The sequence below is a fragment of the Protobothrops mucrosquamatus genome, unplaced genomic scaffold, assembly GCF_001527695.2.
Source record: "Protobothrops mucrosquamatus isolate PMUCROS unplaced genomic scaffold, P.Mucros_1.0 scaffold3893, whole genome shotgun sequence".
Lineage (NCBI taxonomy): Eukaryota > Metazoa > Chordata > Lepidosauria > Squamata > Viperidae > Protobothrops > Protobothrops mucrosquamatus.
The window spans coordinates 1,497-13,567 of record NW_015389840.1 but is presented as its reverse complement, the minus strand read 5'-3'; positions in this window follow the sequence as shown (position 1 = coordinate 13,567).

Sequence of the window (12,071 nt, the reverse complement as noted above, 5' to 3'; positions counted from 1 at the left end):
TCTCATTACCTCCATTGGACCCAGGAAACGTGTAGATTTCTAAATAAGGGGATATTAAAAGCGTAGGACTAAGCATTCTCTTGTCAAATGCATTCTTCCTAGTCTTAAATATGCTGGGAATCCATCATTCAAATTCATCATGCAGACTATTTTCTCTGCAAAAAACCAAATCATTCCCATTAATCGTTCCATCAACCCTCAAAACTGATCGTATTTTTTTTTCCTCTTCACTTTTCTTCCCTGGTTTAGAAAATATACCTGAGCCCAGAGATTCTTCAATTGTCTCAAAATCCAGGGATGATTCAGGTGTAGCTGCTTCTTGTGTTGTCATTTGTTCCAACTTGAATGAGCAAGAGATACCTGTTGATGGACTTGATGAGTTTGTGGGGGTGTGTTGTTCTGTTAAATCCCTTAGAGGGCAAATTTAATGAAACCCTATTTACCAGAGTTCACGACCATGTGCATTTAAAGAAATTGAATCCTTACTGCATGATTTTGTATGATTTGTGTTCTAAGTTATTCTAGTCTATTTTTTTTTAATTCTATATAGAAACAAAGTTTTTTTAGGAGACTGAAACCACAGAGTCACTTATTTAATCATAAAGACGTGTTCCTTAGCATTAACAATGCTGTTATATTTTATTAAAAATTGTATGGGATTTCTTAAGAGCACGTATTTCATTCTAATCTTATTTATTGATCAAGTAACTTTTTAATAGATTCCAGGAATGCTGTGGATATAATATATCTTGAATTGAACAAAGCCCTTGACATAATGCTTTGATTAACAAGTTAAGCATAGGCTGGATAGGAGGCATAGTTAGTTTGATTGACGTATCTAAGAACATTAGTGGTGCTACATCCGGTTGGAGTGAGACAACTGGAGACTGCCATTAGGTTCTCACTTTGGAAAACATAATCTGCGAAATACGCTGTCATTTGGATTTTTGTACTGCATAGAAAGTTAGACTCGGCTTATGTGGCATTTTCCAATTTGATGATCCTTTCATCTAATTATTGCGGAACCATATATACTTTATATAAGTATATTCATCAGGATATTATAATGTAGATTTCTCTACCTGCTTGAAAGCCATTAACTAAATGGCTTTAGTTAAAGATGAACTAATCAAATACTTAACAGTATTAGTCCTAAAGTTAGGATCACTCATTCTGTGACCCTTCAGAGTTATGATTACCATCATGACTGGTACTTATGACTGATCCTCAGAAGTTGTGGCCGTTGCAACATCTCCATAGTTGCATGATTGCAATTCAGATCTTGGCAACTGGCTCAGGCTTACAAAGTTGCAACATCTTGCAGTATAGTAATCTACAGCCTTCCCTGCCAGCTTTCCACAAGCAAAATCAATAGGGAAGCTGGCAAGGAAAATTGCAAGTCGCTCCCGTCACTCTTTCTCCCGAGGAGCTGTGCTTTAGGCTATGACATCCCAGCACTCCCATACTTCATAGCCCTTACCCACATTCTGTAGCACCCTCCAGGCCCCTATGCTCCTTGTCTGAGGCTCCCATTTCATCCTGCTTAATAACCCGCATGGTCCTGGGGTTAATACAGCTGCCACGATTGCCATCATTAAGCAATATGGTTACGAGACATTGCACTTCATGATTGCATCACTTAGCAGTGGAAGGTCCGTTCCTGGTTGCTGTCGTAACCCAAGGACTATCTGTATGAGATTGAAAGATGGTAACGGGTTGTTGTTGTTTTTAATCAGACCTGATCACTACAGCTATGACCCATCAAATAGTTATTTAAACAGAATCGGTGTTACTAGAATACTTCTATTTTAATCCTTTTTTTCCTTTGCTATGGGGAGGATTTAAAATAAGCCATCACGTGTTTAAAACATATGGGTATTCTTGAGAGGACTGCAAGTAAATGAGGGAGAATGTTTGAAATCCTTGGAAAGGCTGGATCATGCTATAGCATATAGGTAATTTGGGTGGTGCCCATAAGAAAGGATACGAAGGTGCTACAAAACAGGTGAAATACTGTAGACTTGATTGTGGGTCTTTAAAAAAGAAATTAATCTGATGATAGACATAGCTCTGGGGAGGCACCAAAGGAACAATTACAGATACAATATCCATTAAATTGATGACATGTCTAGCATCCCTAGAGTTTTATGCTATAAAAGTAGGGTACCTTTCAGGTGATGAATAATGGCTTCTGGGGTGGAGAATAAATGTTGCAGAGTATGCAGATGTGGCTCTGAATTGCCTTTCTAGACCCAGGATTTAGTGAAGAGCCTTCTGGATCCAAGGTTAATTTTCATTCAACCTAATAGTCACTTTTGGATGAAAGGATTCCTAGCTTAGGAGAAATCAAACACCGATTTTTGTATTTTTACCTGATGATTTGGTTCACTTGGCCTCCATTTTTCTAACTTCTTTCTTAGGTGAAGGGGAGATCAATCCCAAAACAACTGTTTTAAAAGACCATTTTTTAGTCGGAATTCATCTTTATCCTGCCTTCCAAGAACTTTTTCATATTTGATATTTGAGGTAGGAAGCTCGATAAAAAGATGATTGCAGTCAAAAAGAGCAATATAATAAACTATACGTTTTGTAAGATGGAATTTGGGTCGGTCACCGGGATCAGGGATTACTCTTCCAAACTTTCAGACTGGAGCCCATCTTCAGGGAATTTCTCTCTCCTGAAATACGTGTACTGGGCTGCTGTGTGAGTCGTTTTATGCGGTGCCTTCCTATTGGCTGATTGGTGTGTTGATGGCTGGTGATTAGCCGTCGTTTCCCTGTGCTTACATTGAATGCCACAGATAATACTTGGCTTTATTATTTCCTTCAACGCACTTACAAAGTATCCGTTAACAATTAGCTGCAAGTATCCAATAGGAACTATGCATTGCAGATGGTTTTCTGCAACCCTTTCCCAATCTGGGTTCTCTCCAGAGTTTTTATCTCTTCAATTCTCATCATTTTTATCATGAGGGTAGAATCTGATGTGAACTGATGTTCAAAACTCTGGGTAATGTACCATCTTGATAATGTATGTTATATGGCAGAAATAAAATGGATACATTTAAAAAAAGAGCTGTAGTAGAAAACTCAGCTTTAGAGAGATTCACGTTCCATCTTACTGTTATTTCAATATTCATTTTTTTCCCTTCTACCATGAATATATTGCTAACTGATACAAATGGTCATTGGAGAGATTTATCTATCTCCCTATTTAATGTTTATGTGAAAAGGTTTGCTTTTCACAAACCTATGGCAGGGGTTGCCATAAAGAAGAGGGAGTCAAGCTATTTTCCAAAGCACCTGGAGGCAGGACAAGAAGCAACGGATGGAAACTAATCAAGGAGAGAAGCAATCTAGAATTAAGGAGAAACTTCCTGACAGTGAGAACAATTAACCAGTGGAACAACCTGCCTCCAGAAGCGGTGAATGCTCCAACACTGGAAGTTTTTAAGAAGAAACTGGACAGCCATTTGTCCGAAATGGTATAGGGTTTCCTGCCTGAGCAGGGGGTTGGACTAGATGACCTCCAAGGTCCCTTCCAACTTTACTATTATTATTATTATTATTATTGCTTCTTTCCACCTCATCCCTAGTAGCATGTGCCTTGCCCTGTGCTGACATGATGCCCTATATCCCAAGTCCTTCATTGGAATGTTTAAACAAGGAACAACAATATACTTTCTAATGCCATGGCTTCAGCGTTACAAAGGCCAGCAGGTGTGCTTACTTGGAAAGATAACCTGTTTTCACATCTGCTGATAAGACTAAATTATCTAATTCTTGTGATTTGGTTAATATTTCCCTCTTCCGCCTGCTGTGTACACAGAGGCCTACTGGGTAAACTGTCTACAACAGTGGGACACTGTGCATAGCGCTGTTTTGTATGACAATATCACCCTCTCACCTGGTGCCTTTAATTAAACATCTCTTTAATCATTGCACAAAAATTAACAGACATTTAGGCTTTGGGTCTTTTTAGTCATATCTTTAAGAAATAATAACTGAGTCATAAAGTCATATAAGGAAAAGTAACTATGTTGGCCACTAAAACACACACACATATACGCTTTTTTAAAAATCCGTTAAAAGGATGGGAAAAAATGCAACTTTTGAGTGGATCAGACATACACAACTGACGAGAGCAAAAAATGTAGGATCACAGAGTTTCAGAAAAGACTGAAAACATTTAATTGAGATATTTCTGGTCATATCAAGGACGATTGAACTGAAGAAAAAGCACCCCAGAAATACTAGCAAAGTCCTAGATAAACCCTGGAGTTTTTCTGTCTTTCCTCTTTCATATATCTCATTTCAACCTTTATACTTTTCTGCAACCAACATTAGTGACTTCTCCTTTTGGATCATCTCTTTCCTGACTCCTTAGTCATTTTCATTCAACACACAATTCCTTATTTTACCTCGGTTTTAGTATTGTTATTCTTGTGATCTGTTTTTCTAACGCCACACATTAATATCAAATGGATGGAGGAATTGATTTATTTAAAAAATGCTCCCATTTTTCTGTTCAAAAAGCAATCTAAAAGGCTAGCATGAAGGAAGAACAACTAACTAAAACATAATATATAAATATAAATATATATTGAGCATCAGTTAGACCAATGTTTCTCAAATTCAGCAACTTCAAGAGGTATTCAACTCCTACAAATCCTCAGCCAGAATAGACTAAGTCAGCAAAGCCAGTAAAATTCAGAAGAAGAAAAAAAGTAAAAGGGTTGGACTTAATCCAGAGGTAAGAAACTCTACAAAACCACCAACCAAAAAGGGATCCTTCCATGTAGATGCTATTCTGATTTAGATAGCCGGGAATGTAAAGAGAAGCTCGCTAACTTTTCTTACAGTCTGAATAGAATCACATGAGATCCATGAGATGTAAGTAACTTTGAGTTACCAGTCCACTTGGAGTAAGAGTAGCATTATATACAATAGCTGATATTTTACAGCCAACCATAATTTAACCTGAGAATGTAGAAAATGCGATGATAAGTTAATGAAAGGCACAAATCAATTTCAGTTGAAGGAACGATTGTGGCTGATTGTCATGTGCCAGTCTTCAACTTTGTAAATCTTGGACGTATTTTCCTTCTTATGTAGGACCCTTAATGTTTATTTTGTTATTTTTATGTTGTTATTTTTTTTACAATCAGTGCAATTAAATGTGGTTTCTGTTCCTTTTTGTTCCAATCTCCTGACTCACTGGAGCCATAAGAGAATTAGTTATCAATTAAGGAGCCTATACCTATAGGTTAAGCCAGAGATGAAGGTCATCCAAGGGCACAGACACGTACAGTAAGATTTTATTCCTCAAAAATAAGGTCTGCAAATCTTGTGATTCTTCATTTGATCTGGCAACTGGTCTAAGCAGATAGAGTGACACAAGAGAAAGGTGTTGCACTGAGAAATCATCACTGCACGGGATATATATTTTTTCCTGATTACAGTCCAGTGCTATTCAAGCAAATGCCATTACTCGTTATCTGAGATGTGTCAGATACCTTCTGCATCACAGCAGAATTTCTGCCAATCCCTTTCCTCTAGACATCACAATTTAAAATTGCACCCATAAAATTACACAATAATCAGTGGTCATCAACCTGTGGTCATCATCAATGATTGCCTCCAAACCTGGTAATTTTCAGACTGAAACACCAAAAGCTCACAAAATTTAGTAATCCTGCAAAATTTCAGTCATTTAATCTTTAAAAGATACGTTTAATTTTGGGATCCACTGATGCTAAGGACAGGGGTCCCCAACCTCCAGTCTGCAGACTGGTACTGGTCTGCAACCTGTTAGATACCACGCCACACAAGTGAGTGAAGCTTCATTTGCTCTTGCATGGGATATAGGTAGCACACAAAACCATAACACACACACACACAAATACACACACTGCCGCCAATCCATGTAGAAATCATTTTCCCCCAAACTGGTCCCTGGTATTAAAAAGGTTGGGAGCTGCTGTTATAGGAGGCAGGATCGTATGTTCTATGGTACTGGCAAGCACTACACTGTCTATCCCAATTTATATATTGATCCTCATCAGCTTTAGATGATGCAGTAGTCCTCATGAAGGAAAATTGGAAACCATTGTGCCAGATTTCTGATTATCCATTCTCATCCATTATAGTGAAGATATGTGTTAGCATCTGTTGGGCAGAAAGGCAAGATAACTAGAAATCCTACAAATAAATAAACACTTTTTTTAAAGCAAGCTTTATACCTAGGGTATCATGACTGTTTTTATATTTTTGTAAATATTGCCCACTTATTTCTAAAAATCTTTTAAAAATTTTTTTAATTACTACATTAATATCATGTATTAATGAGGAACATGTACCTTGTTTGAATCTATAGCAGACCATTTATGGGGATGGGTGGGCCGGTTTCAAATCTATATCACCGTCCATAGGGAAAATACGGGTAGTCCTCAACTTATGACCACAAATTGGGACCAGAATTTCCATTGCTAAGCAAGGGAGTTGTTAAGTGAGTCGTGCTCTTTTTTATAACTTTTTTTTTGCCTTCATTGTTAAGTAAATCACTGCAGCTGTTAAGGGAATCACACAGTTATTAAACGAATCTGGCTTCCCCTATTGACTTTGCTTCTGTTTTACATGCCAATTACCAAGCGCTCAAATTTTGATCACGTGACTGGGGGGAGATTATGATGATCATAAGTGCAAAGATCAGTTATAGGTCACTTTTTCCAGTGCTGTTGTAACTTCAAAAGGTTGCTAAATGAATGGCTGTAAGTCAAGGACTATCTGTAACTATAACATTCTCCTTTTCTTTAACACGTTAGCTTATGGTAATGATGCAGGGAGGATAATATTGAAGATTTTATTTACATGGGTATCCAAATTTCCTTGAAATCCTGGAAATCAGCCTGTCAGGGGAATTTCTCTCCTTCCCAAATAATAAGTAGCAGGAATGTGAACTGCATTTGTAATGTGTAATTCTCTGAGGGGATTTCTCTCCTAAGTATACTGTAAATGAAAGCTTGTTATGAATGTAAATATTAATTATACATTGAGAACCAGGAACTGTTTTTACTCAGAGCTCGTTAGCTTACTAATTATCATAATTATCATACAAGAGAGAGAAGAAGAAAGCAAAAGCAAGGAGGCTGTGATTAGTGTTGGTAATTTGCCTTGCCTTTCTCTATGGTGACCATTTTCATTTGAGGGAAAATTAATTCTGTAGCATCATCACTAGCTAGACTCTTTATGTCCTCCCCCTACACAACACACACATCTGCACCGGGCAGCTTTGTTCCAACCAAATGCAAGGCTAATGCGGGCCTGGCATCTTTCCCATCGCTCAATATCTTGCCCTGTTTTGAATCTGAAGGGCAAAGACAAGCTGTTTCTCTCGTCCCTCAAAACCAATGAGAAATCATTGTTGGCTCCTGCCAGTTCATTGCCATTTTCACAGGTAGCATCATGTGCAGCCCTCACCTGTTTGTGGCAGACTCCTGGACAAACAGCCGAGACTGGGCTATTCAAGCATTTTTACCTTAGCTTTCTTATTCATTCCAGAGACACTATTTTTTCCATGAATAAATTGATGGAGAAAATATGGTTTCTACGTGTCAGATGTATAAGGGAGAGAATGATTTAAACCTCTCGATAGTCATGTTAAGGGGTGGGGGAAATACTACCCTCACTTGCCAGAGAACTAATGCAGCAATTTTGCACCTCTCGCTAATAAGCATCTGGAGTCTTATCTGAGGTGCTGGTTGATTCCTAGCACTGGTTGAATGAGCCATTGCCCTTATCCATACAATGGTCTACCTTGTAGGAGCATGGAGGGCACGTTTGCACAGAATCCCATCACTGTGAGAGATGAAATGGAGGTAACTAAGAATGCTTGCTCTATCTGAGGTTGCCTTGGCAAGATAGTGCTAGAGCAGCGGTTCTCAACCTATGGGTCGCAACCCCATTTGGGGTCGATTGACCATTTCACCGGGGTCGCCAAGCAAGGCTGTCTGCCATTTTTCCCCTTTTCCGGCGGGTGCCTTACCTCCCTTGAGCTGGGCCAGCTGGTGGTCGGCCTGCTCCGTCTCTGCCGCTTGCCAGCTACGCCTCGGCCGGTGCAGGGGGCGGAACCACGCATGTGCGGGGCTCCCAGGCAGGTTTAGTCCTCGACTTACAACTGGTTTAGTCCTCGACTTACGACCGGTTGGGGGTCGCGGCATTAAAAAGGTTGAGAACCACTGTGCTAGAGAGAAGGGGGGAGGGCTCCTTTCTCTTGGCAGCCCAGTGAGTTACGAAGACAGCTTTTTTAAAGGGGGCATTTACCTTCCAAATGGTGATCGACTACTGTTTTAGTTGTGTTATGCAGGTACAAGGAGACTGAATTTACATTTATGGATTATTTCATGTTTTTATTGTTAATTATCTGGAATCAATTACTTGGAATCTTCTAATAAATAACAGTTAATATATAGAAATAAGAACTAACTCTGGAAAAATTTCCTGACAGTGAAAACAATTAGTGGAATGGCTTATCTCCTGAAGTAGTTGAGGGTGCTCCATTACTCCATCCAATCTCCATTAAGAAGAAATCGGACAGCCATTTGTCTGGAATGGAATAGGGCAGAGGTCCCCAACCTTTTGGGCACCAGGGACCGGTTACATGGAGAGAGTTTTTTCCGCGGACTGGAGAGCGTGTGGTTTGGTGTGCTGCCTGTATCCTGCGGATGGGGCTTTGCTTGTTTATGCAGATCGGTTGCTGGCATGCCGCGGCCCGGTACTGGTCCATGGACCGGGGGTTGGGGACCCCTAGAATAGGGTCTCCTGTCTTTAGTAGAGGGTTAGAAGATTTCCAAAGTCCCTTCCAACTCTGTTATTCTGTTATAAAGTGAGCATACATACATACCATATTAAGTGGTGCCCATACCCTCACCAATACTACAAAACCCTCCTCATGCCTGCTTCGTGACTCCTTGAGATCTAAAACACTGGCCTGATTCATAACAGACAACATCAAGCTGTAACGTAGGATGTTTATGGCTCCCAAATTGTGATTCAGTTTGTTCTGTGTGAAACAGACCACTATGGTTTGTCTAAAATTAGTTAAAAAAATATGACTTAGTATTATTATACCTAAGTATCTAATATAGCCAGAACTGTTATGTGATCATCAGCTTCAGACTATAAATTGTAGTTTAAAAGGACTTTCCCACTTGTGGGAAATGAACAGTCTAAAAATGTTATAATGGAGCTGCCTTCCCTACCTTCATACTTTCCAGATGGATTGGATTACAGATCCTAGTATCTTATTTTACAAGGCCCATAGCCAGAGTGGATATAAAGACTGGAAGGTGTAATCTGGTGCTTCTGGAAGGCATTAATATGTGATGATAAAACAAGACAGGTAATTGTACTGAGAGAAAAATATACTTGTAAAAAAATTAATCCTAATGCTTAGTGATAGCTAAAGACCTTAATGAAATTTTAGTCTTAGAAAACCTGCTTCCGTGGGACCTGAAGAGATAGGAAAGTTAAAGGGAAGGGCCCAAAAAAACCCAGCAAACAAGCAACCCCAGATTAGATGTTTTATCGTAGGTTGTCTGGTGGGCTCCCTGCAAAAACAAGCCCTTCAGAGATGGTACTGGGGCAAGCAGCAAACATGACATCTGGAAGATACACCACCCTCAAAACTGAAGTGGCTTTGTTATAATTTAATTGTGTTTGATAATTAACCAGGGTGTAATTAGATATAATCACCCTGACAACAATGTGCACCTATTTCAACAGACAAGTAGAAGGCTTGTCATCCACCTGTGCCTGATCAAAGGAGACCAGGAGCAGCAAGCTGTTTATCAGGCACATGGCAAAAGGGATGGATCTGCCTTCTCTTTGAATGCTTGGTAATTGATACAGCCAAGCATGGCAGAAAATAACTAATTCATGCCTTAAAAGGGGGACAGTATCAAAAACAACCTGCTCTTAAGCTCAGCTTTCAGAAATTGGCCTTCCTGAATGTAACTGAAAGGCAATGCACAAGAAAAAGAGGATGCTTGTTTTAAAATGTTTCCATTAGAGATTGACCCAACTACTTTTAGACTTCAGAGATCTAGGGGTTCAGACATATAGTATTCCCTTTTGGAAATTACTGACACATCGGCAGACCAAAAAGCTCAACTTTAACTACTGAAAAGATGTCCACACCAGATGTCCACATATAGAGGGTTGCCTATACATACATCCTGCTTGTCCTTCTCTGCTTTACAGTTTGTATTATTCTGCCAAGCTTCATGAAGAACATTCATGAACTCTAGACAGGGGTCCCCAATCTATGGGCCGTGGTCCACTAGGACCATGGCCTCTTGGCCAGCGGGCTGCAGAAATGGCTGGGCGGTGCACACACATGTGTGCGCACTTCCTCCCACTTGTGCTAGCACCCATGGCCCTGTTTGCACATGCGTGCGGGCGCACACGCAGGCACTAGCACCAGGCAGGTGTGTGCAGCCCCTTTGTGCATGTGTGAACGGGGCCGCTAGCCGCCACGGGAGAGTGCATGGCTGCTCACGCATGTGCATGGCACCAGTGCATGCTGCATGCATGAACAGGGCTGCTAGTGCCACGCCAGGGTGTGCGGTCACATTTGCATGTGCGCATGCACCAATTTGGAAGCTGCTCTCCTTCCCTCCAGGCCGCAAGCCCAGAAAGGTTGGAGACCCCTGCTCTAGATGATGCCTGGAGTGCAGTTTGTAGGTAAGACCACTGATAGGAAAAGATGTTCAAGGGCGACCACATTTGTCTTCTTCAGATGTCACCTGCCTATAGTAGACTAGCAGTAGCTGAATAATTTCTCTTACAGTGTAGCCATATCACCTAAGAAAGCTGCCTAGCTGAGTTTTTGTAAAGGTATGTAGGAATGACCTTGGGAGACAGGAGGAAGGTGTAATAAAATTACAGCTAATGCTTCTGGGTATGCTTCTTGTCTGGACTAACTCACAAGACTAACAGTTTTGAAGCTTTATTTTAATACTTGTCCAGCACATCACCTGACAGCCAGAGGAAAACCAGTATCCAAAGTGGCAACAGGCTGCTATACTTCAGGTCATACCACAACGTCTTACCATGTATCAGGGAACACTACCAACCAATGCATCCCCACCAATGTATTTGCCTCTCTAGACAGGAACACAGAGATCTGCCAGATGTCTGATTTATTTGTTGATGGTTCTAGAGTCATTAGAACTTGGAAGGCCTGGTTTCTGTTTATTGTACATACTGGATCGTTATCAGTATAGGGAAGTCCTTTGAGGAAATCTATGCCTCAAATCATTTCTTTTTCATAACAGTGATCTGGATCAATTTTCCTCAGTAATCCAAGCTCTGGTATCCATCAAGAGTGTACCTTCAAGCAATACTGCTACCTTCCTAGCAACATTCCATTAAAAGGAAAAGTGGAAATAGGAGAAAACATTGGCCAAATTGTAAGCCTTTGTCTAAATCCAGAAAAATCAGTGTTTGAGAAATACTACAGGGATGGTCAAGAGATTAGAAATGAACTACAGTGAATGCAGATGGAAGGAACAGGGAATATTTAGCTTTGAGAAGAGCAGAAGGGGAGCACAAGTTTAATGCAGACCTGTTTTGTATTCAGGTTCACCAAGACTGAGGTAGCTTTTTAAACCGAGTCCTCCTGAAATGTGCGAAGAAGATAATTACCAGATCTGAGTTCCAAAAATTCAAAGAGCCATTTAGATGAGAACAAGAGATTTCTCTGTATTTGACTACTGCCACTTAGCAGTCATCTGGAGTTTTGCAGCCCAGATACCTTATGTCTACTACAGAGGAATGTACTGTATCCTTGTTAATCAAGGAGAGAAGCAATCTAGAACTAAGGAGAAACTTCCTGACAGTTAGAACAATTAACCAGTGGAACAACCTGCCTCCAGAAGCGGTGAATGCTCCAACACTGGAAGTTTTTAAGAAGAGACTGGACAGCCATTTGTCTGAAATGGTATAGGGTTTCCTGCCTGAGCAGGGGGTTGGACTAGATGACCTTCAAGGTCCCTTCCAACTTTACTATT